The 26,673-nt window shown below is 40.0% G+C and overlaps 1 long non-coding RNA gene and 1 other non-coding gene across 2 annotated transcripts in view; both read left to right on the top strand.

The window, feature by feature from the left end:
* The window catches only part of LOC130848286 (uncharacterized), a 38,197-nt gene extending 11,607 nt beyond the window's left edge, over nt 1-26,590 (top strand). Inside the window, exons 3-4 of the long non-coding RNA XR_009052594.1 lie at nt 12,764-12,841; nt 26,307-26,590. This is a non-coding gene — a long non-coding RNA (uncharacterized LOC130848286). The remainder of the gene's footprint in view (nt 1-12,763; nt 12,842-26,306) is intronic.
* TRNAV-CAC (transfer RNA valine (anticodon CAC)) lies at nt 17,350-17,422 on the top strand. Its single transcript has one exon. It is a non-coding gene; the product is annotated as a tRNA-Val (tRNA).
* Nucleotides 26,591-26,673: the final 83 nt, after the last annotated feature.

Below are 26,673 nucleotides of genomic sequence, written 5' to 3'. Positions count from 1 at the left end.
AAATCAAACAGAAAAAAGGTGTCTCTTTCAGAGGGAGGGTTAAGCAGAGCTCAGCAGAAACTTTTAAGGGGAAGAGGAATCAAATGAGAGTGAATAGATGGCATGATCAGAGCAGTTTCCCAGGAAATGTGTCTCCCTTTGGTCAGCTGATTCTCAAGATAAGTTGGAGAAGGGGACATTTTCTGCATTTTAGTGCTTGCTCAATCTCAGGGACAATCCAAAGTTTAAGGGCCTGTGGGGAGTAGAGAAGCCTGACTAAAGTTAGGTCCAGATAAAGCAGAGGATAAGAAATGGGCAATAATGAGCACTTGGTCAGCATTTAAAACTGGCATTGCACGATGTAAAGATAACAAGTAAAATTCATGCTATTTAAATTCTTAATTTTTCTTTATATGGAATGACATTAAATAGCAAATAAAAAACACCATAACAAGTCAAGAGAGAGAGACCACAGAAAAAAAGGAAAAGGTGTTATATTTCACTACCTTGAACAGCACTTTTCTTGCTGCTTTCTGAATAGGGGGCTCACATGTTCATTTTGCACTGTGCCCCATAATTTTGTACCTGATTCTGGTACCAGAAGGTAAGATGGGTTTCCTGGTATACATCCTATCTTAGTTATTAAGACTTTCTTTCTCAGACTTCCCAGCTGGAGTTTGTCTTGCTTTTGCTATCCATCTTTCTTCCTTCTTACCACTAAGCTCCTGATACCGTGCCATCAACATTCCCATTGTTCTGGGCCTCGATCAGGCAGCCAAAGAACTCCAGGATGCCCACGCTGCACCACCCATTCAGGCGCCCCCTCCTCATTCTATGACCACCTACCACAACCCTGCGGGGCACAAATGGGGTGGGGTGGGGGAGGGGTGGAGACCAACGGTGTTTCTGGCATTTCCACCGTGCGCCACTTCTACGTTGGTCTCTCACTCTCTGCCATCGGCAGGGGACTGGATGCTAGTGGCAGCCTGGGAGCTAATGGGACCATACCCAGAGTAGAACCAGGCAGTTGAAGGAGATAACCAACTTTGATGAAACATCCCATCTCCTTTCTCATTGGTACAGCAGTGATTATTATCATCTGTCATGGAGATTAGGATTTGATTTCCCATTTAATTAATTTGTCACCACATCACATTTGTTAATTCATTTTATTTCCTGGCTTACAAGTTAGTTACTATATAGAAATACATTCTTATTTTACAAAAAATACAAATGGATGACATCCCTGATTTTGTCACCCAGTCCAAGCTCATTCTGCTCACCGCACGACAGGCCAATGCATCGGAGACGAAGTGTTGAGGCAAGGAATACGACTTTATTCAGAAAGCCAGCAAACTGAGAAGACGGCAGACTAATGTCTCCTCAAAAAACCATCTTATTGGGGTCTGGATGCTAGTTTGTTTTATAGAACCAGAGAGGGAGGGGCTGTGGGGAAGTAAATTTAAAGGGCCATCAGGCTTACAAAAGATCTCTGGGAATAACCAGCCTCAGTGAGGGGATATGTTAATTTCAGCCATTCACACAGGTGGGCAGGGCAGATTGTCCAGAGGCACTTTAGTTCAACATTCAGGCAGAGGGGCAGTGTTGGTGGAGGCAGGCCATCATGTATGATTACAATAACAAAAGCAACAAAAAGCAAGGTTAAACTCCAAGAAACTGATCTAACGTGGAGTCCGATTTAGCTCCATGGGGTAACGATTTTGCAAGCCCAGTAAGTGTTATTGGGTGTCCCTGGACTTCCCTGTGAGGCACTGGGAGACAGCCGCCAGTGGAAAGACCAAAAAGGTAAAAGTACTGGGCTTCCTAGAACTCTAATTTTAACTATTTTTAGTACTTCAAAGTGGGAGAAAGTTTTGTAATTATTAATGTTGTGCCTATGCTAATATAACTTTTCAAGATTTGGAAGATATCTGAAATACTGTGCACATTTCAGTGTGAAAATTAATTTTTTAAAGTATAAACCAGTTTATACTTTTTTAAAGTATAAACCTGGTGGTCCAGTGGTAAGGACTCAGCTTTCTCTGCTGCTGCTGGGTTCCATCCCTGGTCGGGGAACTAAGATCCTGCAAGCTGCGTGGCTAAATAAATAAATCGGTGATTCTCAATGGGGGGTGGGCATTTTGGAACTGCTTGAAGGACATCTTCCACCTTCACAGCCTACCCTCAGGTGCTGATCCACCTAGCAACTGTGTGGTTGACCCCACCTTTGTGTCTCTTGAGAATAATGGCTGTGTGGCACCCTTCTCCTTCCTCCAAAAGTGAGAGAAGGGGCTGGTGTCTGTCTGGCTTAATAATTAGTGCAGGATTTGTAAAATAATTATGCCCAGTGTTGTGCCAAGTGTCTGAAAGACCCCATGTAGGTACTATGATATTGTGCTATAGTAAGAATATATATTTTGGTCTTCATTCCAGGCTTCTGGCCAGAGTTCCTAAAACCTTTGTAATTTCCTGAGAGATAAAAGTGCTAGGAGCATCTTTTGTTCTAATATTTGGTCTTTGACCTGGTTCCTGTCACAGAGCTCCTAAATCCCTTGGAATTTCCTGGATGATAGGAGCATCTTATGTTTTACTGAGGCAACCTTTGTTGGGCTCCTGGATAGCTTCAGGATGGGGCCTGGTCATCAGAAAGAATGTTATGATTAGAAGCTTGGAAATTTCAGCCCCCCAACTATTCCCCCACTGCCATCCTTTGGAGAGGTGCTGGAGATTGAGTTAATAATCAAGCATGCCTGACTATTTACAATAGCCAATAGATGGAAGCAGCCTAAATGTCCATCAACAGATGAATGGATAAAGACCATGTGGTATATACACAATGGAATACTTCTCAGCCATTAAAAAGAAGGAAATAATGCCATTTGCAGCAACATGGATGAACCTAGAGATTATCATACTAAGTGAAGTAAGTCATAAAGATAAATACCACATGATATCACTTCTATATGGAATCTAAAATATGACACAAATGAACTTATTTATGAAACAGACACAAACTCACAGACACAGAAAACAAACTTATGGTTACCAAAGGGAAAGGGGGTGGAGGAGGCATAAATTAGGAGTTTGCGATTAGCAGATACAAACTACTGTATATAAAATAAACAACAAGCTTCTACTGTATAGCACAGGGAACTATATTCAATATCCTGTAATAAATCATCATGGAAAAGAGTATGAAAAAGAATATGTACATATATGTATAACTGAATTACTTTGCTGTACACCAGAAACTAACACAACATTGTAAATCAACTATACTTCAATTAAAAAAAATAATCAAGCATGCCTATGAGATGAGGTCGCCATAAAAATCCCTTCACTAGGGGGTTCAGAGAGCTTTCAAGCTGGTGAACACATGGGGGTGCTAGGAGGGTGGTGCACCTGGAGAGGACATCAAAGCTCTGAGCCCCTCTCCACACACCTTGCCCTATGCAGCTCTTCCATCTGGCTATTTCTGGGTTGCACCCTTTCATAATAAACTGATAATCTGGTAAGTAACCTGTTTTCCTGAATTCAGTGAGTCATTCTAGCAAATTATCAAACCTGAGAAGGGAGTTATGGGAACCTCCAGTTTATAACTGATTGATCACACAGGTGACAACCTATATTTGCAACAGGTATCTGAAATGGGGGGTGGCAGTCCTGTGGGACTGAGCCTTTAACCTGTGGAGTCTGTGCTGACCCCAGGTGGATAGTGTCAGAATTCAGTTGAATTTAGGACACCCAGCTGGTATCAGAGAACTGGTTAGTGGGGGAAAAAAACACACATTTCTGTCAGAAGTATTCGGAGTATAGAGGAATAGAGGTTTTTGTGTTCAAATGCTCTTATCCCAGCAGCTCAGAAGCATCCTTGCACATTTTAAAAATTGATTACCAACTTACATAACATACTGCCTTTTGTTCTGAGCTATTTCAATGTCCCATCCTGTAGACTTGCCATCCTGGGTTAACTGATTATATAGTGCCAGACAAGATATTTCATTTCAGTTACAAACTAAAATAATCCACAAACAGATGTAGTTCTCATTTTATTCAGCCCTTCTGGTCTGTGAAAGATATAAGTTGTCAAAACAAACAAATAAAAAAGACAAACATTGCATCGTATTAGGGCTTTAGAGAATATAAGCTATTATGAATGACTCTATTTCTATTGTAGATGAAAGACAAATCTTAAGTCATTCATATACATACTTAACCAACCTTTTAAATGGCTTGAATAAGCTTGTCTGCCTGCTAAGAAAAGCTTACAGTAGATCCTTTACCATTATCTGATACAATTGTTTCAAACATCCCACTCTTACAGAAAGGCTGCTACATGTTCAGACATCCCCAGGCAGTGGCTTAAAAGGTCATGGTTGTGCACACTGCAGATTTTGTGGCTTCACACTAGAGGCTTAGGGGCCATGATAAGAAGTGAGGGCTAATGAGAACCAACCAGGAATGGGAAATGCCTAAACACCCCTATTTACTTAATGTCTATACTGCCCTTTATACAAATGGTATTATACTATATATATCTTTCTACACCTGCCTTATTCTTTTAAATGATCTTGTTCATTCCTTTTTTTGTGGCTGTATAGTATTCCACCATGTAGATGTTCATAATTTATATCACCAGTCTTCTATTAATGGACATTTAGGTTGTTTCCAATCTTTTACTATTACAAAGAATGCTGCTTGAATAACCTGTACATGTATCATTTTGAAAATGTGCAGCTACATCGGGAGAATAAATTCACAGAGGAATTACTAAATGAAAAGAAATTACATTTGTAATTTTTTAAAAAATATTTATTTTGGCTGCGCTGGGTCTTAGTTGCAGGATGCGGGATCTTTAGCTGTCAAATGCGGGCATCTTACTTGTGGCATTCGGACTCTCAGTTGCAGCATGTGAAGTCTTAGTTTCGGCATGCATGTGGGATCTGGTTCTCCAACCAGGGATCGAAACCAGGCCCCCTGAGTTGGGAGCATGGAGCCTTACTCACCGGACCATCAGGGAAGTCCCGCATTCATAATTTTTAAGGAATTGTATTTTGTTCATTTTTTCCTTTTTCTTGAGATTTAAAGTGCACTAACATTAAACTTACAGCTTGATGAGTTTTTACATATGCATACACCTGTGCAATCACCAGCCAAGTTAAGTTATAGAACATTTCCAGCAGCCTAGGTGGTTCTCTCCTACTTCTTCTCAATCCGTACTCCCCACCAGAGGGAGCCACTATTCTGACATTTATCACAATTAGTTCTTGAAACTTCACATACATGAAAACACAGGGTAAGTTCTCTTTTGTGTATAGCTTCTTTCACTCACATAATGATTATTAAATACATTCATATTGTTGAAGATATTAGTATATAGTTATTTTGCTTCCATTATATAAAAATATCACAATTTATTTACCCACTCTCCCAATAGTGTGCTTTTGAGTATTTTCCTCAGTTTTAGATGATATTGGCACACCAGCCTTCTTTTGGTTAGTGTCTGCATGGTATATTATTTTCTGTCCTTTTACTTTCAACCAATCGTGTCTTAATACTTAAAGTGTATTTAGTGTATTGTAAACAATACAGAGTTGGGTCTTAGGTTTGTTTTTTTCTCCAGTCTAACAATTTCTGGAGTATATAGTCTATTTACATTTAACGTGATTACTCACATAGTTGTTTAGCTTACTTTTTGTTTTCTACTTGCTCCATATGTTCTTTCTTTCCCTATTATTCTTTCCTGTCTTCTCTTGTGTTAACTGTATATTTTGTTATTCAACTGTATTTCCTTTATTAACTTTGCAGTTATATCTTTTTGTATTATTCTTTTAGTGGTTATCCTAGAGATTACAGTCGGCATCCTTGATATCTTGTAGCCTAACTTAAATTAGTATATTTACAACTTCATGAGCAGCACAGGAGTCTTTCAACAGTGCAGTTCTATTTACCTGCCTGCCATTTGTGTTACTGTTGTCATATATTTTACTTCATCATAGGTTATAACCCCCGCAAAACACGGTTATCATTGTTACTTAAAACAGGCAATATTGTTTCATATTTACATGCATTAGTTTGCCAGTGCTCTTCACTTTTTCTTATACATGCATATTTCTATGTGGAGACATTTTTCTTCATCCTGAAAAACTCCCCTCAGCCAGCTGGAGATATATATTGTACAGCTTTTATTTGTCTGAAAATGTCTTTAGTTTGCTTGCATATTAAGGATATTTTCACTGATTATGTAATTCTAGTATGGTAGGTGTTTCTTCTATTTTTTAGCATTTTAAACATGCTATTACATGTCTTCGATGATTTCTGTTGGAAAAACCAGACCTCATTCATATGGTACCCTTTTAAAAGTAATCTTTTTTTTTCCTATCTACTTTTATGATTGTTATCTTTAACTTTTATTTTTAGTAATTTAACTTTGATTTTTTAGAAATTTAATAATTTAACTAAAGAAAAAATCAAGATGTGATTTTCTTTGTATTTGTCCTGCTTGGGATTTGCTGAATTCCTTGAATCTGGAGAGAGAGTCATGCATCAATTTTGGAAATCTCAGTTACTATCTCTTCAAATATCACTTCTGTCCATTATCTTTTTTCTCTCCTTCTGGAACCAATTAAGTGTCTCTGGTACAGTCTCTTCTTTTCCATGTTCTGCATGTGTGTTCTTCAATTTGGATATTTTCTACTGACCTGTCTTTGAGTTCAATAATCCCATCTTCTGTTGTGTTGTGTCCAATTTGATGTTAAAGCCACCCAGAGAGTTCAGGTCTAGAAGTTTATTTGCATCTCTGTATGGATTCTTACATCTCTATTGAAATCCTCCATCTTTTCATCTATTTTTCATCTTTCCCTCTATTTTCTTTAAATAATAACCATAATTATTTTAAAGTTCTTTTCAATAACCTTAAGCAATTCACTTATCCTTTATTTCTGCTTCTATTGTTTACTTTCTCTCCTGATTTTCCTTTTTCTTCATGTCTCCTAATTTTTATTGTATGCTGGACATTGTATATAAAATAACTGTAGAGACTAAAGTAGATGTTTTCTCCCAAAGTGTTTTTCCCTTTTTTTTTTTCTGTCAGGCAGAGAGGATAAGAGTTGATAACCTCAATCCAATTGGGAATTAATCTGGGTCATGGGTAGGGACAATTGTAGTCAGATTTAGTCCAACTCTGATATCAGTGGTCTCCAGAGTGAAATCTTATATATATGTATTTATTGCAGACCACTCCCTCTGGTACCCTGTCTCCCAAGCACTGAGACATTGCAGGAGATCCCACTCCACCTTTTCATCTCGGCACTCAGCCTCCCATGCTAACCCAGTTTTCGACAAATGTTGTGTGGGGGAAATAGCCATTTGTCTGATGTTTCATTACATTTTAATCTATCCACCAACCAGCACAAGCATCAAAAGTTGCACTGGTTTTTCTTTACCGCAGTAGGGTTCCTCTGCCTAGATGATATCTAATTCTCACCTCGGTCCCAGTCTCAGCAACTTCCCAGAGGGAAGAGAACAACTAGCAATCTCTGCTTACCTGAGACTATTCCTGTCTTTGATTTTAGTTCATCTAGTCCTCTTTGCTTCACAGCTCTCTAACCTTTTAAAGTGTTACATTTACAGTTTATAATAATACACTATATATGGTTTATATATTATATTTATTTTAAAGTAGTCTGTGTATTATACGAGGGTGAGTCAAAAATTATCCACACTCCGGTTATATTAAAACTTCTGTTGGCCACACTGTCTTATCTGCGCTTTCTGTTCAAGGCTACTGTCTCCGAGTCATTGCTGTGCAGGTGTGAATGTGTTACATCAGTTCATTTGTAACTGTGGTGCGAGCAAAAATGGATGCCCCACTTGTGATTTGCACAAAAGAAGAGCAGCGTGCAGTGATTCGTTTTTTGTAGTCTGAGGGTGTACCTGGTGCCATTATTTATCGAAGACGTGTGTGCAGTATGGGGAAAGTGTGTTGTCACAAAGAAGTGTGTATGAATGGATAGAGATGCTTATTGAAGAGCTGAAGCCTAAACTTCAGATTGAATGCAAAGGACTGCTATCCAAGGGCATTGTGATGTAGCATGACAATGCACATCCACACACTTCTGCCCACACTGTCAACACTCTGCAAAAACTTCATTTTGAAGTATTAAAGCATCCTCCCTATAGTCCTGATCTTGCTCCATCAGACTTTCACCTGTTTGGTCCCCTGAAAGCAGCCCTACAGGACAAAGATTCACTTCTGATGACGCAGTGAAGACAGAGGTGCATTCGTGGTTCACAGCTCAGCCTAAAACTTTTTTTTTAATAAATTCATTTATTTATTTTATTTATTGGCTGTGTTTGGTCTTCATTGCTGCACACAGGCTTTCTCTAGTTGCTGTGAGTAGGGGCTACTCTTCATTGTGGTGAGCAGGCTCCTCATTGGGGTGGCTTCTGTTGTTGTGCAGTATGGGCTCTAAGTGCATGGGCCTCAGTAGTTGTGGCTCATGGGCTCTAGAGCACAGGCTCAAAGGTTGTGGCACATGCGTGGGATCTTCCTGGAGCAGGGCTCGAACTCATGTTCCCTGCATTGGCAGGCGGACTCTCAACCACTGTGCCATGTAGGAAGTCCCAGCCTAAAACATTTTTTAATGAGGGAATATGAAAGCTTGTTAACAGATGGACAAAGTGAAGTGTGTTGAAAAGCAAGCAGATTATGTCGAAAAATGATGTATTTGTCTTTTCTAAAAGTTAATTAAATTAAACTCTACAGCCAGCGTGTGGATAATTTTTGACTCACCCTCATATATAGAACTGCAAATATATTATATCATATATAATTTTAAGTATTCTATTTTTTTCAGTTGTTGTAGTAAGATGGCCTGCCATTTTCTACTACAATAAACTCTGAAGCAGAGGCATTTTATTCATTATTTAAATAAATAATATATGCACACGTTACAAAATTTAAAAGGGCAAAGAGTAAAATGTAAGTCTAACAACTTTTCTTCCAGCCACATAGTTATCCCCAGAAGCAATTACAGTTACGAGCATACTCTGTAACTTACAGGAGCATCTATGAGATAATTCTCCTTTTGAGGGAATATTTGTATTTTCTTCTGCACTAGATAAATCTAATATTCAGTTTTCTTCCCCTGTGTCAAAGGCTTTTTGCAAAGATATGTTGAAAGAATGACAGTTGGGTTCAGTGTAATGATTCATGTTAGAACATACATCTATATGGTTTCATCATTTAGCCTCCAGAACTGTGAGCAACACATGCCTGCTGTTTACAAGCCACCCCAGCTGTGATTTTGTTAACAGCAGCCTGAAGGGACCAAGACAAGCAGCAAGGGAAAATTCCACATGAAGATGGGAGATTGAATAATATATCTAATTTCACTCCCTCTTCACACCTTACTAAAACAACAGTACCCGTTTTTAAAAAGATATAAACCACAAAGATGGGGAGAGCAAGGGAATAGAGGATATCAGTGTAGGGAAACCAGTCAAGAAGAGTGCAGAGGAGCCCATCTCTAGTTACCATTCTTTCCAGAGTGAATAAGGAATTCTTATGAAAGTCAGTGGTGCTATCACTTTCTTGACAAGATCTATGTTGTGTAAGCATAAGCAAATCAAGCATAAATTAATCTATGGTTTAGCAATAGACATCTGGATTGCTCCAGTTCTCACTATTACATGCAATCCTGTCCCGAATATCCTGATACAAGTTTCCTAACAGACCTACATGTTCGTTTCTGTGGTTTATAGCCAGGACGACTGCTGGATCAGAAAGTACACAGTTACGTAAGGACTTACTGTTTGCTTTCCAATATGCTGGCCTGTTCGAACTCCTACCCACAAAACATGAGTAGTCCCATTTCTCTGTTTTAGTCATGACTTATTAACTAACTTTCTAATATTTCCCAAAGATGTAAGGTGGTATCTCACTGTTTTAGTTTCATTTCTCTAATTGCTAATAAGGTTCACCATCTCTTCATATTTTTACCCACCTAACTTTCTCTTTCCATGAATTGATTAATCACGTTCTTTGCCCATTTTTTCCCATTGGGTTTCCAGTTGGCTTTTTTTTTTTTTTTTTGGTTATTATTGCTAATTTCAGAAGTTCCTCATATGTCAATTATATCTCAATTTTTTTAAAAGGTCTGTATATTCTAAATCTAAATATTAATCCCTTGTTTGTTTTAGATGTTGTAAATATCTTGGCCCTATCTGTTACTGTTAACTTTGTCCATGAAATGTCTTGTCAAAGTCTTTCACATTAATTTGCTCAGACTTATCTGTTTTTTCCTGCTATGCTTTGCACTTTTAGGATCTTATATTTAAAAAATTCTTTCCCTGCCCAGGGTAACAAAAGCATTGTTCTGCATGATCTTCTATTAGATCTATAGTTTAATCTTTCACTTTTTGATATTTAGTCTATTGGAAATTTGTAATTGTGTGAGTTAGAATCCAAATTTATTTTTACGACATACAGTAAGTCACTTTACCCAAGATTATCTACTAAGCAACTCATATTTCATAATGCCTTCTCTATCATATACCAAATTCCCATTTACACTCAGGTCTGTTTCTGGATTCTCTATTCTGTTCCATCAGTCTGCTTGTCTATTTTTGTGTCAGTACTATAGAGTTTTTATTACCATTATCTTTTGATATCAAGTATAGTAAGTCTTCACTCATTCTCCTTTTTCAAAATTCCCTTAATCCATGAATTTACACACTAATGTAAATTTAAAACTTAGTTATCAAGTTATAAAAGCCACCCTGTTGGTATATTGATGTTGCATGGATTTTGTAAAAGGATTTGGGGAAAACGGTCATCTTTACAATATTAAGTTACCTCATTTGTGACTAATGTAGATATTTTCATTTAACAGTTCTCCTTTTGTCTTTCAATAATTTTAAATATTTCTCCATACAAAGATTATGTGCATTTGTTTTATGGTTTGTTGCTAGGTACTTTATGCTTTTATTCTATTGTGAATGATAGGTTATAAATATCCTCTTATGTCTTCTAGGTGATTACTGCTGATGTGGTGGAAAAGTATTGATTTTTATATGTTGATTTTGTAGCCAACAACCTTGTTGAACTCTCTTGTTCTAATAGTTTATTGACTGTGCTTCGTTTTCCATGTAATTAATCAAAACAACTGTGCCTCTTTGAGAGGCTGTATAGTATCATGCTTGAGGGAGTGAAATCTGGAAGCCATAAAAATTCATTTCAAAACTGGAGTTAACTTCTCTACTTCCTCTCCAGGTTATAAATTTAAGACAGAGTTTTCTTCCCAGAGACTACCTCCTCATTGAAAACTAGTTTTATAACATCCTTTGGCTCCTCCTCACCACCAACAGTATCCATGCCACAAAGAAATCTTTTGCCCATTGTCTCCTGCCGTCAAATCCTTAAATTACATAAGTATTGGAGTCATGAGGAGGAGGATGTGATGGAAGATACTAAGCAATGGGATAATAAAGAGGGACAGAGTCAAGTTTTAAAAAGAAGTAGGGGGGTGAGAGATGAGAGACTCTAAGAGCCAAGAAAATGTGGTTATTCAACCCAGAATGGGGAAGGAATTTCAACTTCCTGTTGTTGGACGATTGCCACCACCTCTGCCCAGAAAGACATAATTAATATGTCAGTATTGCTGTGTACTCAAGGAAATAGCTCCCTGCAAGGCATTGCTTTAGGGAGAAACCTGGGTAAGAAATAGTGATGAGTAGATGAAGAGTGATTCTCCTGAGCCAGATAAAGTGTGATAGGGTGAACTCCAGGCATCTCTTCCATTCCTCAGGATTCTCACAGAGTCCCACTGACCCTTGAGGTCAGACATGTAAAAGCTTTGCCTCCTTGGAGACTGATCATGTGGAAATACTGGCACAGTCTCTTGAGTTCCTGGTAGGGAGAGGAGAGTCAGAGACTATCGCACATTGACAGTGGCCTCTGGGGATATGATGGGAGGGTCCTTGTGTTCTGGGCTGTCCTAGGTCTCATCTGACCTCACATAGTGGAAACTACTCTGGAAAACTCCTTTAGGGTAGAACCTCTCCTAACATCTACTCATTTCTGAAAGTATATACCATTCACCCCCTCATTCTCTGTCACACTGTGGCCTCATCCTCTGTAGAAAACATTTGAGGGTTGCCACGTCAGCATTCTCATCTCCTTTTTCCTTCTTAAGAATATTGAATATGTCAGCCATAGAGTTTATGTGGGATTAATCCTACCTCTAATTTCAGGAGTAGCCCTGATTGGCTCAAACTAAGAAGCACATCCCGCCCCCTTTATCTACAGTACAATTACTGTTCAATAATGAATTCTGGGAGAAATAAGCACTTTTTCCTGCTAGATATGGACAGGGGGGCCTGTAGTCCAAGTTGCTGATGGTGGCATTTTGAGAACATTAGTAGATAGTCTACCTAGGAATGGAACCCCCATTGAGGAAGAAGGATCAAGAGAAATCAGAGAATTTTTTGAGTCTTGAATCAAGACTTCCCTGAAGTCCAATTTACCCAGGACTGTGAGGCCGTGTTTCCTCTTTATTATTTAAGCCAATTTATGAATTTTCTGTTAAAGTAACTTAACCTGATAAGACTCCCTACTATCCACTGAGAATTCAGTCCATTAGCCATTTCTGATGTCTCTTCACATTTGACACATCCTCAGCCCACAGTCATCTACTCGCCTGGTGCTCTCACACTGCTATTCATAGCTACTTAACTCTCCCTATCCTTTGCTTATTTACCCCACACCTACTTTCTCCTCTAGGCTCTTGCCAGATTAGAACTCCTGGAGCCAACAGAGTGCCATTCTTGTCCCCTAGACACATGTATCATCCAACAACAGGTAAGTCTCCACTGCTCTTCTGGTAATTCTTTCTCTTGAGTCCCTGATGTCTTTCTCACATGGTATCTCCAAACTGTCTCTGCTCCTTACCTTCCCAGATAATTTCACCCCCAATACCATTGAGAAGATGAGGTCATTTAAACTCAGCTGTCATCTTACACGAAGTATTTTCAGGTCCTATCTACCATCCACAGAGGTTTCTTTAGCCACTCCAGGCATACTCTCTCACTCCAGCCTTTCTAGTCTTTAGGTCACCACTCTCTTTCCTGCTTCCTCAGATATAAGGTATAGTTCTGATAAGACCAGATATAGCCTGAGAATATCAGGCTAGCAGAACCTTTTTTGATGTTAATTGCCTTTCCATCTTAAGCAAGTCAAATTTACTTAGCTCAGTCTCTTCATCTTTACACATTTTAAAACATCTTTAATGCTTCCTTCATAGCAGTGTTATAAAAAGTAATTAAATATGAGAGAGTATGAAAGTGCTCAAAAAGGAAAACCTCAGTTCTCTTTCTTCTATGCAGGGAAAAACCCAGTTCTTCCCCACTGTGTGTTTCCTTCCCTATGACTCTCCTTTACCTCTTATACAGCACTTCACTCTGGTCACCAAATGTGTGGAGATGTCCCCCCCCACATACCAAGCAATTCTCTGTCTGACACTGCATAGTATCTGAATGGAATTAAATTGCAGTACACCCAGCTGGTGTCACAGAGAATTACTTGATGTGGGGGAAAACCTCCACACATCTGGTGACAAAATGAAGTGTTTGTATGAGTAATAAAGGAGACTCACAGGAAAGAAAAACAGGAAGGAAAAAACTGAGATTTTTCCAAATTATAGTTGGTGTCAGTGAAGTGGGATTTGCTAGAACCACCCCGACTCATGGAAACATGTGGTTTGGGAAAAAAAAGGATGAGAGGGTGGTGTGTGAGGAATCTTTGATCCCTGGATGGCTACCTAGTCACCCATGGTATTAAACTGCAGCCATGCTTCAGTCAGTTACTAAAGGTAAAAGTTGCCAAAGGAATTGAAAGATGAGGATAAATCTGACTCCTGAAGAGCTGACTCATTGAATAAGCAAGGAAATACGTAATAATAAGAAGCACAGTAAACATACAATGCCTTGGTCATTGTTATCTGTCATAGCTAAAATAAAGTGCTGGGTCAGAACTTGATGTTCATCCAAGCTCCGTTGGGTTGGTCTGAACTTCAGCCACTGACCTCAAAGCTGCCCACAATGGGAAAAATTATGCCAGGACAATATAAAGTACCTCTAAGGCCTCTGGTTAGCAAGAAGGTAGTTAATGTGGGGGAAGGAAAAACCAAGAAATTACTGAAACTAGAGGGTATAGTGTGAATGGGGTTGTCTCATATCAGTATCGTCAGCTTCCTGAAGTACTTTATTAAAATGGATGAAGAGAAGGGCTAATTTGGGGGCTGTGTCTCTGGTTTTGATACTGCAGAGTGGAAGAGCATGTTTATGTTGGCACAGGACCCACAGTTCACTACTGAACAATCACAGCCAGCCTCATGGACTGGATAAAAGCCACTGCAAAGTGTGTTTGTCCTGAGAAGGGAGACTGCCTAGTTCCCCCTATAAATACCAAATGGAGCACCCCAATGAAGCAGTAAAGTAATGAATAAATAAGTTATGTAATAAGGAAAAATCCAATATTAGATTAATACCTTGAAAGAGGCTCAGAGCATGAAATGATATAGCCTCAGTTCAGTTACATCAGATGCCTGAAAGAGTGAAGCCCTGTGTTTGCTGAGACCACACCTGCTTTTGGAACCTGACAAGATGGAATGAAAGCCTGCAAACCTGAGTGACCTTGCCCTGGGAAACATTCTCATATAATATGATGATGGACAGGAATGATTATTAATGACTGCTTGGGATTCTAATAATGTATCAGTACATTTGAACTTGTGTATCATTTTGCTGGAAGGGGTCTGTGGCCAGAGACCAGGGGTGATGAGCTGTGAGAGAAGAGAAAATAGAAGGGAAAAAAAAAAACAAAAAACAAATATATATATATATATATATATATATATATATATATATATATATATATATATATCTTCCCCTGACTCCTGGCACAGAACTCCTAAAACTCTTGTAATTTCCTACGTGATAACAGCAGTAGGAGAATTTTTTGTTCTAAGGAGGCGACTCTGGGTGGGCTCCTGCAAGACTACCACATGGGGGCTGGTCACAAGAAAAACCAAGCCATGATTAAAAGCTTGGAATTTTCAGCCCCATGCATCAGAGAGGGGAGAGAAGTGAAATGGAATTAATGACTGATCATGCCTAAATGATGAAGCCTCCATAAAAACCCCCAGAGCATGGCATCTGGAGAGCTTCCAGGTTGGTGCCACACCCAGAGGATGATGCACCCCAACTCTATAGGGACAGAAGCTCCTGCACTAGGGAACTCCCAGACCTTGCCTTATATGTTCCTTTATCTGGCTGTCCATCTGTATCCTTTATGATATCTTTTAATAAACTGATGCAATTGATGCAAGTAAGTGTTTCCCTGAGTTCTGTGAGCTGCTCTAGCAAATTAATCCAACCTAATGAGGGGATCATTGGAACCCCCAATCTATAACTAGTGGGTCAGAAGACATGACACCACAAAACTCCTAGAACAGAACATAGCAAAACAGTCTCTGACATAAATTGTAGCAATATTTTCTTAGGTCAGAATCCCAAAGCAATAGAAATAAAAGCAAAAATCAACAAATTGGACCGAATCAAACTTATAAACTTTTGCACAGCAAAGGAAACCATAAATAAAATGAAAAGAACCTACGGACTGGGAGACAATATGTGCAAACAATGTGACCAACAAGGCTTAATTTCGGAAATATACAAGCAACTCATACAACGCAATAACAAAAAAATCAAACCACCCAATCAATAAATGGGCAGAAGACCTAGATAGACATTTCTCCAAAGAAGACCTACAGATGGTCAATAGGTATGTGAAAAGATGGTCAACATCACTAATTATTAGAGAAATGTAAATCAAAAATACAATGGGGTATCACCTCACACCAGTCAGAATGGCCATCATCAAAAAGCCTATAAATAATAAATGCTGAAGAGGGTGTGGAGAAAAGGGAACCCTCCTACACTATTGATGGAAATGTAAATTGGTGCAGCCACTATGAAAACAGCATTGAGATTCCTTAAAAAACTAAAAATAGAGTTACCATATGATCCAGCAAACTCACTCCTGGGCATATACTGGGAAAAGATGAAGACTCTAATTCGAAAAGATACATGCACCTCCATGTTCATAGCAGCACTATTTGCAATAGCCAAGACATGGAAAAAACCCAAGTGTCCACTGACAGATGATTGGCTTAAGAAGACATGGTATGTAAGTACTATGGAATATTACTCAGCTGTAAACGAAAGAAATAATGCCATTTGCAGCAACATGGATAGACCTACAGATTATCATACTAAGTGAAGTAAATCAGAAAGACAAATATTATGTGATCTCGTATGTGGAATCTAAAAAAATAGTACAAATGAATTTATTTACAAAACAGAAACAAACTCACAGACATAGAAAAACTTATCATTACCAAAAGGGAAGGAAGGGAGGGATATATTGGGAGTATGGGATTAACAGACACACACGACTCTTTAGAAAATAGATAAACAACAAGGCTTTACCGTGTAGCCTAGAGACTATATGCAATATCTTGTAATGAACTGTAATGGAAAAGGATCGGAAAAAAGAATACAGTTATATACATATATGTTTATAGTCACATGTAGAGTCACTTTGCTGTACATCTGAAACTAACACAATATTGTAAATCGACTATAATTTTAATTAAAAGAAAAGAAGAAGTTTAGGTGATAACTTGGGCTTGAGACTGGCATCTGAAGGAGGTGGGGGCACTCTTGTAGGACTGAACCTTTAACCTGTGGATTTGACACTGTCTCCAAGTAGTGTCCGAATTGAACTAAATTGTAGGACACCCAGCTGGTGTCAGAGAATTGCTTGGTGTGGGGAAAACCTCCACACACTTGGTGACCAGGAGTGGAGCGCTGGTGTGAGTAGCAAAGGGAAGAAAGACGCAGGAAGGAGAAAACTGTTTCCATTACAGTTGCCTTCTAGAGTAAGTACTGAGCAAACTTAAGGTGTATATCTGCTTCACATATTCCTCCGGGACTTCCAGCATCGGGAAAACCGCACGACGAGCACTTGAGGAAGCCTGGAGCCTTGGCCCACAGACTCGGGCTCTCAGCAGCAACGAGCGGGCTGGAGCTCCGCTGGTGCGGGCAGCTTCCTGACAAGGCGCCTCGAGTTTCGCCCGCGCAGTGGCCACAGTGCCGCGCGCGCACCCGGGCCTGGCCGGCTGCCTCCAGGCGCGTGGGGGAGGCCGCGCTGTGGTCCACCCGCTCGGGTCTTTTCTCGCCCATCGGGGACGCAGTGACGAGCTGCTACCTTTCAAAGCTAGTTTTTGAAACCCTTAGAGCCAGCTGGTTTCCGTAGTGTAGTGGTTATCACGTTCGCCTCACACGCGAAAGGTCCCCGGTTCGAAACCGGGCGGAAACAGTCCGTGAAGCTTTTATTTTTCTCGCTGGTTGAGCGCTGACCCCCGAGGCAGTTGCTTACTCGCTCCCACCGCCGCTGTCAAGCTTGCTCAACAGGCGCCTCTGCAGTCGTTGGGCCTCCTCCAATTTTTCTCTCATTTTTTTCTGACACCGGAAAGGTAAAGCACTTTTGGCCACTCGAATGAAGTCATTGGTTCCGATCTGGATCCCCAGAACCAAGTTCTGGTTCAGAGCGGTGTCCTGAGATGCAGGCTGGTCCCTTATTCAAACTCGGCCCAGGCTCCGGCCTCCTCAGCTGGAGCTGCAAAGGGCTGTCTCCTCCAGAGAATTTGCAAACCTCTAGCGAGACCCAACAGTGCGCCTGGCATTATCTCGCTTTAAGCTGATAGCGGGAAACTTTACCCTGCAGTCCAGAGGAATGAACGGAACATTGCAGAGCCAGTGGCACAATTCCCTCTGCTCTGTCACCCCCAGCAAACCTGCCCTGTTTCTTATCTCGATTTAAGCTGTCCCCAGGCATTCAGGTCTACGCTCCAGTCTCGGAGATTCTTTCTCCCTCCCTCCTCTGAGTCTTTCCGCACAGGGAATCCTAAGGCCCTTGGTTCTAAATCAGGCGGAAACAATGTATTTTTTCTTTTAATTAAAAGTTATATTCACACACACCCCCACCATGGGCAGTGTGCACAGACACTTCTCCAAAGAAGATAGACGGATAGCAAAAAAACACATCTGAAGATGTTCCACATCATTAATCATCTGGGAAATGCAAATTTAAAACACAATGAGATATCACCACACAGGTATTAGAATGCCTACCACACCAGGTGTCCAGGATGCGGAGGAACTGGGACACTCATACACTGCTGGGGGGAATGTAAAATGTTACATCCACTTTGGAAAACAGTTTAACAGTTTCTTTGAAAGTTAAACGACTACCATTGTACTCACCCATTCTAATCCTAGGTATTTCCACGAGAAAATTAAGTGTATGCCCACAGAAAGACTTGTACATGAATACTCATAGTAGCTTTATTTGTAGCAACTCAAAGCTGGAAACAACCCAAACATCGCCAGACATCGCTCAATAGGATAAATTATGGTTACATCCATAGAATGGAATGCTACTCAGCAAAATATATATAATAATAATTATTATTATTATATTTATATTTTATAATATTATAATATATTATATTATTATAATATAATATAATTATTATTACTATTATGATAACCACATAATTATTAGTTATTACTATTAAGCTGGGTGAAAGAAGCCCAATCAAAAAAGTGTTACATGACTCCACTTATATAAAAATTGTAGAACATGAAAACTATAATGGCAGAAAGCAGATCAGTGATTGCTTGGTAAGGGGAAGGAGAATGGCAGGCAATAAGGATTAGAAAGGGAAAATTGGGGGGACAATGGATATGTTCACTATCTTGTGACACGGTTGCATTAGGACTGTCATTTGACCTTCATGGGACTCTTCATAAAAAATGTTTAAATATTAAAAACCTTTTTTTAATTTAAAATTTATATTTATGAATATAGTTCATTTATATATAACATAAAACATAATTGTATATAAAATACTATTATATATGACAAATATATAATTTATTAATATAAGATATTTTACAGCTGCATTGGTATAAAGATGAAGGTATTAATATTATATAAAATCATTTTTTTAATTTCATTATTTAATTTTGAATTTAAATGAATTTTTTTAAATTAAAGCATTTTGAATTTAAAATAAGTTGAAACGCTTTTGCAGGCATATGTGTACCATGCTTAATGGGCAAGCTGCCCCTCCCCCCACCTGTTGTGAGGATGATTTCACATATCTATACATTTGCCAAAACTTAACTTGTACATTTTTAATATGTCCACTTTATTGTATGTCAATTATGCCCTAATACAGCTGTTAAAAATTGTTTTAATATTTCTCAGAAAAAAAACAAACGTATTTGAAGTCTGTTCTGGATACTCATACAAATATATATTTTTAAGTTTCCTATTAAATTTTTGTATGAAACTAAAATATGTATTCACATTAAATAATTTTGGAGTGTACCTCATGTACATTGTTAATCTTAATTCATTGCCCTTGATCCGCATGGATGGGTGCAAGACTCTTCGCCTGCTTTATTTTTATCTTAATTTATTACTTTATTTTATCCCTATTCCCTACTTTCTCCCCTCTCTAATGTGTTTGATGTGTGCTTTGCATTTGTATGCATTCTTGTACTGTGTAGTTATTTTGTGTGCACGTTTCCTAATTTTGTGTATTTCTTCACTCAGCACTGTGACTTTGGGGTCTACCCAGGTTGCTGTGTGCACATTTAGTCCTTTGTTTCTAACGGTTGTAAATAATTTTGTAGTGGGCACCAACCCATTTTACTTTTCTTTCCCCCATGATAGATACTTGGTTGTGACCCATTCCAAGTTATGGCAAACAATGCCATCATACATTCTTTTTCTTTTTTTTTTAAGATTTATTATTTATTTATTTATTTTCGGCTGTGTTGGCTCTTCCTTGCTGCACACAGGCTTTCTCCAGTTATGGCAAGTGGGGGCTACTCTTCATTGTGGTGCGAGGGCTTCTCATTGTGGTGGCTTCTCCTGTTGCAAAGCCTGGGCTCTAGGGTGCATGGGCTTCATTAATTGTGGCGCACAGGCTTAGTTGCCGTGGGATCGTCCCAGACTAGGGCTCGAACCCACATCCCCTGCATTGGCAGGCGGATTCTTAACCAACACACCACCAGGGAAGTCCATACATTCTTTATTAAACACATGGAGTACTTACTAAGTGCCAGGTACTGTACAAAAAGGGACACAACCAAATCTCTGCCCACATAGAGTTTACATTCTAGTGGGTGAGGCAACTGATGACAAGATAAAATATATAATGTTTGATGATAATAGGTACTAAGGAGAAATCGAAAGGGCAGCAGGATATTAAATGTCTGGGATGTGTGTGTGGAATTTGAGATAGTGTAGCCAAGGAAGGGCCTCTGAGAAAGTACCTTGGAGTGAAAACCTGAAAGAAGTTAGGGAACTAGCCATGTAAATATCTGGGGACAAAGCTTCTAGGCTGAGGGGCAGCAAATGCAAAGGTCCTAGGGGAGGAGCTAGCTGTTATATCCCAGAAATAGCAAGAAATCCATCCTAGCTGGATCAGAATGAGCTAGGGGGAGGTAGAGTGCCTTGTGAGACATTGTAAGGAGTTTCATTTTCACTTCACATGAGATGGGAGCCTGGGAAATGCATTTCCCTGCAATGCAGAACAGGGCAGAAGCAGGTTAGAGAATGAATCTGAGAGCAAAAATGCAAATACCCAGCATAACCTATGGTTTCATTGGGGCCCATTCTTTTTTTTTTTTTGGCACACAGGCTTAGTTGCTCCGCTGCATGTGGGATCTTCCTGGAGTTGGGATCGAACCTGTGACCTCTGCATTGGCAGGCAGATTCTTAACCACTGCGCCACCTAGGAAGCCTCCATTGGGGCCTGTTGATGGTATGGAAGAGAAAATCTACAGCCATATAGCAACAGGGAAGGAATAACTACAGCTTCCTTGGTGGCCCTGCTTTCTTTTCTATCCTGGGTCCACAGTGGTTGATTCCTCTCCCTCACCCTTGTCCCAGACCAACTACTCTAGCTGACCTAGGTTACCCATTTCACCAGCTCCTTTCTGAGCAGATGCCAGTAACCTGGGCAGTTGGGGAGGAAGAGAATGGGCAAATTCCTCAGAGCTCTGTGGACCTTGAAAAGAGCTCATCCTGGTTGGTCAGGGCTTTATGGAAAGCACAAAGAAATAGTAAGGTGATAGGCCTGCACCACCCAGACCGGCCAGGATCTTCCGGTGTTGTCTTTGGTGGGACGCAAAAGGGAAATCCAGGGGCAGGGAGACAGGCCTTGTTTACAAGAGCAAACAAGACCATGGCTTTCCGTGGACATTGTGAGATAAATTTCAGTAAGCATTGGTCCTGAGCTTAGTCAGCATTTCCCTGAGGTGGTCTTCTCACTGAACTCCCTTCTCTGCTGACACCCCAGGCCTGAGGAAAGTATGATAAGCCTTCTGAAAAACTTCAGGGTGGAATCAGTGAAGCTTGCCCAAGAAATTTTAAAAATGGTTGGGTCCCATGCACTTTGGGCCTGAAACGTGTAGTCAGCACAACTACTTCCTGTCTGGGGAGGCCGCAGGGATCTCCCATGGATATAAAAGTAGCCTTGGCTTTCAAAGAGACCTCTACACAGGCCAGTAATTCTAACCAGGCTTAGGGACTTCGGGTGAGTACTACACACACTGCTGGGGAAACAGAGTCCTTCTGGCTGACTCAGGAATCTCCGGTATCACCATCCTGCCAAACTTCAGTAAGAGTACCGAACAAACTTTTCCCTTTGTTTGGAAACAGTGCATGGCAAGGGCCAGGAAAGCATCCACAATTCCCACGGTTGGACGGTCTGCCTACACTGACAAAGAGCTGGAAATCCTTTAGAGCCCAACCACAGGAGGACAGTTTTTAATCACTCTTCATCTTGCATACTATCCCGCTTTTAGACTTGTTCAAAGTCTCCAAGATAAATTAATTGAAAAGGACGCAGGTGCAGAGCAGTGTGTATAATATGTAGTATTGGGGTAAGGAAAAATGGAGGAAATATATTTATGCACATATAAATATGTGTATACATTTAGTTACCTAGGAAAGAAACTGATAACCATGCTTGCTTCTGGGAAAAGGAATGGGGAATTGAGGGCAGAGCTGGAAAGAAAACTTACATTTCTTTGTATATGGTGGGTTGGCCGAAACGTTGGTTCGGTTTTTTCCGTCAGATGGCTCTAGTAGCGCTTCATTGTCTTTAACTTCATTCAAAACAATTTTGTTAGATTGTATTGTGAAAGCCGTCATATCAGGTGCATTTTTTTAAAAAACATCAAAAGTGGTGAATTTTTGTGTAGCCTTTTTAATATTGAAGATGGAAGGATAAAAGCAACATTTTTGGCATATTATGCTTTATTATTTCAAGAAAGGTAAAAATGCAACTGAAATGCAAAAAAAGATTTGTGCAGTGTCTGGAGAAGGTGCTGCGACTGATCAAACGTGTCAAAAGCGGTTTGCCAAGTTTCATTCCGGAGATTTCTCGCTGGACAATCCTCCATGGTCAGGTAGACCAGTTGAAGTAGTGATCACATCGAGAAATTGAGAAGAGTCAACATTATACCACACGGGAGACAGCTGACATACTCAAAATATCCAAATCAAGCGTTGAAAATAATTTGCACCAGCTTGGTTATGTTCATCACTTTGATGTTTGGGTCCATGTAAGTTAAGCAAAAAAACCCTTCTTGACTGTATTTCTGCATGCAATTCTCTACTTAAACCTAGTGAAAACATTTCATTTTTAAAACAAATTGTGATGGGCAATGAAAAGTGGATACCCTACAATAATGTAGAACATGGGACTTCCCTGATGGTCCAGTGGTTAAGACTTGGAGCTCCCAATGCAGGGGGCCCAGGTTTGATCCCTGGTCAGGGAACTAGATCCCACATGCTGCAACTAAGACCCGGCACAGCCAAAAATAACTAATTAAAAAATAATTTTAAAAAATAACGTGGAACCGAAGAGATCATGGGGCAAGTGAAATGAACCACCACTATCCACACCAACATCCAAAGAAGGTGATGTTGTGTATATGGTGGAATTGGAAGAGAGTCCTCTATTATGAGTGCCTTCCAGAAAACCAAACGAATTAATTCCAACAAATACTGTTTCCAATTAGACCAACTGAAAGCCGCACCAGACAAAAAGTGTCCAGAATTAGTCAACAGAAAACACATAATCTTCCACAGGATACTGCAAGACCATATGTTTCTTTTGATGACAAGGCAAAAACTGTTACAGCTTGGCTGGGAAGTTCTGATTCATCCACCGTATTCACCAGACATTGGCACCTTTTGATTTCCATTTGTTTCGGTTTTTACAAAATTCTCTTAATGGGAAAAAAATTCCATTCCCTGGAAGACTGTAAAAGGCAGCTGGAACAGTTCTTTGCTCAAAATGATAAAAAGTTTTGGGAAGACAGAATTATGAAATTGCTTGAAAAATAGCAGAAAGTAGTGGAACAAAACAGTGAATATGTTGTTCAATAAAGTTCTTGGTGAAAATGAAAAATGTCTTTTTTTTTTTTTTTTAACTTAAGAACTGAAGGAACTTCTTGGCCAACCCAATACTTTGTCAGAAGTTCAGAAACAGCAGAAGTAAAACCAATGAGTCACCTAAGTAGTAAAAGTTTATTGTGCACACAACAAAAAAAAAGTTCCTGAACCAGGAGCACTCAAAGCAAAACACAGAGGAAAACTCAGGAGTTGAGAGTCATCATCCCCTATATCTGTGGGGGGTTGGTTCCACGACCCCTACTCATACACCAAAATCCTTGAACACTAAAGTCCCTTATATAAAATGGTGTAGTATTTCCCTCTAATCTACCCACATCCTTCCCTTTATGTTAAATCATCTCTAGATTACTTATGATACCAGATACAATGTAAATGCTGTATAAATAGCTGTAAATACAAGTACCATGTAAATAGTTGCTGGCTTGCAAGAAATTCAAATTTTGCTTTCCAGAACTTTCTGGAATTTTTTTTTCCAAATATTTTTGATTCTTGGTTTGTTGAGTCCAAGAATGTGGAAGCCACAAATATGAAGGGCCAACTGTATTGTTATAAAGCAGTTTGTATTAGTGAGGAGGCAGTGACTGCTTATTCTTCACGGTGATTGTTTACAATATTAGAATTTTCTTAAATGATAGGGAATTGGTTAGTGGTTACCTCATATCAGTTTTGGTGAAGAGTTTAAGTTGTGCCTATGATTTCCAGAGGCATAAGCAAGAAGTGGTCAAGCTCAAGTTAGTCTCCCTTGTTTGGCAAAATAAGCTAAATTAAGCTTTGCTTGTATAACTAAACTGATTTTGTCTGCTAAGGGAATTTTCAAAGCCAGTCTTCATTTGTTTTTGTTTTTTATAAATTTATTTATTTATTGGGTGCATTGAGTCTTTGTTGCTGTGCAGGCGTTCTCTAGTTGCAACGAGCAGGGCTACTCTTCTTTGTGGTACGTGGGCTTCTCATTGCGGTGGTTTCTCTTGTGAGCAGGGCTCTAGGCACGGGCTTCAGTAGATGTGGCACATGGGCTCAATAGTTGTGGCTCACAGGCTCTAGAGTGCAGGCTCAGTAGTTGTGGCACACAGGCTTAGTTGCTCCGTGGCATGTGGGATCCTCCCAGACCAGGGCTCAAACCTGTGTCCCCTGCATTGGCAGGCAGATTCTTAACAACTGCACCACCTAGGAACTCCCTTTGCTTGTTTTTTATTTTAACAACTTATCCCCCTTCCAGTTTTATTGAGATATAATTGACATACAGCACTATGTTTACAGTGTACAACATATTAAGTTGACATATACATCATGAAATGATTACCATAATTAGTTTAGTGAATATCCATTACCCCATATAGCTACAAAATAACATAAAAATTCTTTTTCCCTTGTGATGAGAACTCAGGATTTACTCTCTTAAATAACTTTGAAATATAACGTACGGCACTGTTAATTATATTTATCATATTGTACATTACATCCCTAGTACTTATTTAACTTAAAAGTGGAAGCTTGTACATTTTGACCACCACATCCAATTCTGCATCTCCCCAGATCTTGCCTCTGGTAACCACAAATCTGATCTCTTTTTCTATTAGTTTGTTTGTTTGTTTTTGAGGTATACTTGATCTATACAACACTATGTTAGTTCCTGATACACAATACAGTGATTTGGTATTTCTGTACATTTCAAAATGATTACCATCTATCGCCGAAGATATTACATTATTACTGACTATATTCCCCACACTGTATATTTCATGCCCCTAACTCATTAACTTTGTAGCTGGAAGTTTGTACCACTTAACCTTCCTCACCTACTTCTCTCCTACCCCCCCAACCCCTCCCCTCTGGCAACCACCTGTTTGTTCCCTGTATTAACAACTTTCTCAGTGTGTGAATTTATTTTTATTACTTTGATATATTACCTATTCAAAAACTACCAAATGTTTTTAAGATAAAAAAAAAAACAACCATAAAGACTAAATAGAAGGGACCTTCCCTGGTGGCACAGTGGTTAAGACTCCACTCGCAATGAAGGGGGCCTGGGTTCGATCCCTGTCAGGGAATTAGAGCCCCACAGGCGTGCCGCAACTAAGAGCTCGCATGGAGCCCACCTGGCACAACCAAATAAAATAAACGCATAAATATTAAAAAAAAAAAAAAGAAAGAAACGAGAAGTGTATGTGACCTTACTTTTCTTGCTTTCTTTTCTTTTTTTCTTAATATTTATTTACTTAGGCTGTGCATGGTCTTAGCTGCGGCCTGCAGGATCTTTAGTTGCAGCATATGGACTTCTTAGCTGTGGCCATTCAACTCTCAGTTGCCACATGTGGGCTCTAGTTACCTGACCAGTGATTGAACCGGAACCCCCTGCCTTGGGTGCTCTGAATCCCACTGAACCACCAGGGAAGTCCCTGACCTAACTTTAAGTGAAAATGTCAGTGGACATTTTCTGTAGTGGGCAGACGAATTCAAGCATGGTTAAAACAAAACAAAAAACCAAAAAAACCACACCGCATAATATGAGAAAAGAGCAGTCTAGTTAGGTAAAGGCGAGATTGTACACTTTCATTACAAAGACAAAGAAGATATGGACACATTAACCAAACGATAAAACCGCATATTTCTCCAAAATTTAATTTGTCCTGTGATTTCGCCTTCTTACTCCTTAGGGCGTCCAGGCTGCACCTAACTCCGCCTCCCTCTTTTTCCGCAGACTCCGAGGGCCAACGGCTGGGCAGCGCTCGAATCAACCGAGACGCCCAAGGATCACCGGGCAGACCTCGGGCAGACCTGGAACCCGCGCCCCTGACAGCGCGTCTCTGGGGTACGAACCCTGAACAAAGGCCAACTTTGTCGGCTTAACGGTACCACCCGAGAATCCTAACTCAAGGCCGCAAGCCTGAGGCCTGGAGAACGGGCGCGCCACGGCCTCCCGGAAGTCTGAGAAGGCGGGTAGGCCCCGCCCCGGACGGCCCCGCCCCCTGCCGCCGTCGCGCCCGCTCCCGACTCCGCCCGCGGCCGGCCACGCCTCGCCCGCAGCCGGCCACGCCTCTCCCGCAGCAACTCCCGCGGAAGGCCCC

Source organism: Hippopotamus amphibius, chromosome 3 (assembly GCF_030028045.1).
Source record: "Hippopotamus amphibius kiboko isolate mHipAmp2 chromosome 3, mHipAmp2.hap2, whole genome shotgun sequence".
In the NCBI taxonomy this organism is placed as follows: Eukaryota; Metazoa; Chordata; class Mammalia; order Artiodactyla; family Hippopotamidae; genus Hippopotamus; species Hippopotamus amphibius.
This window is presented reverse-complemented; position numbering and strand designations above follow the sequence as displayed.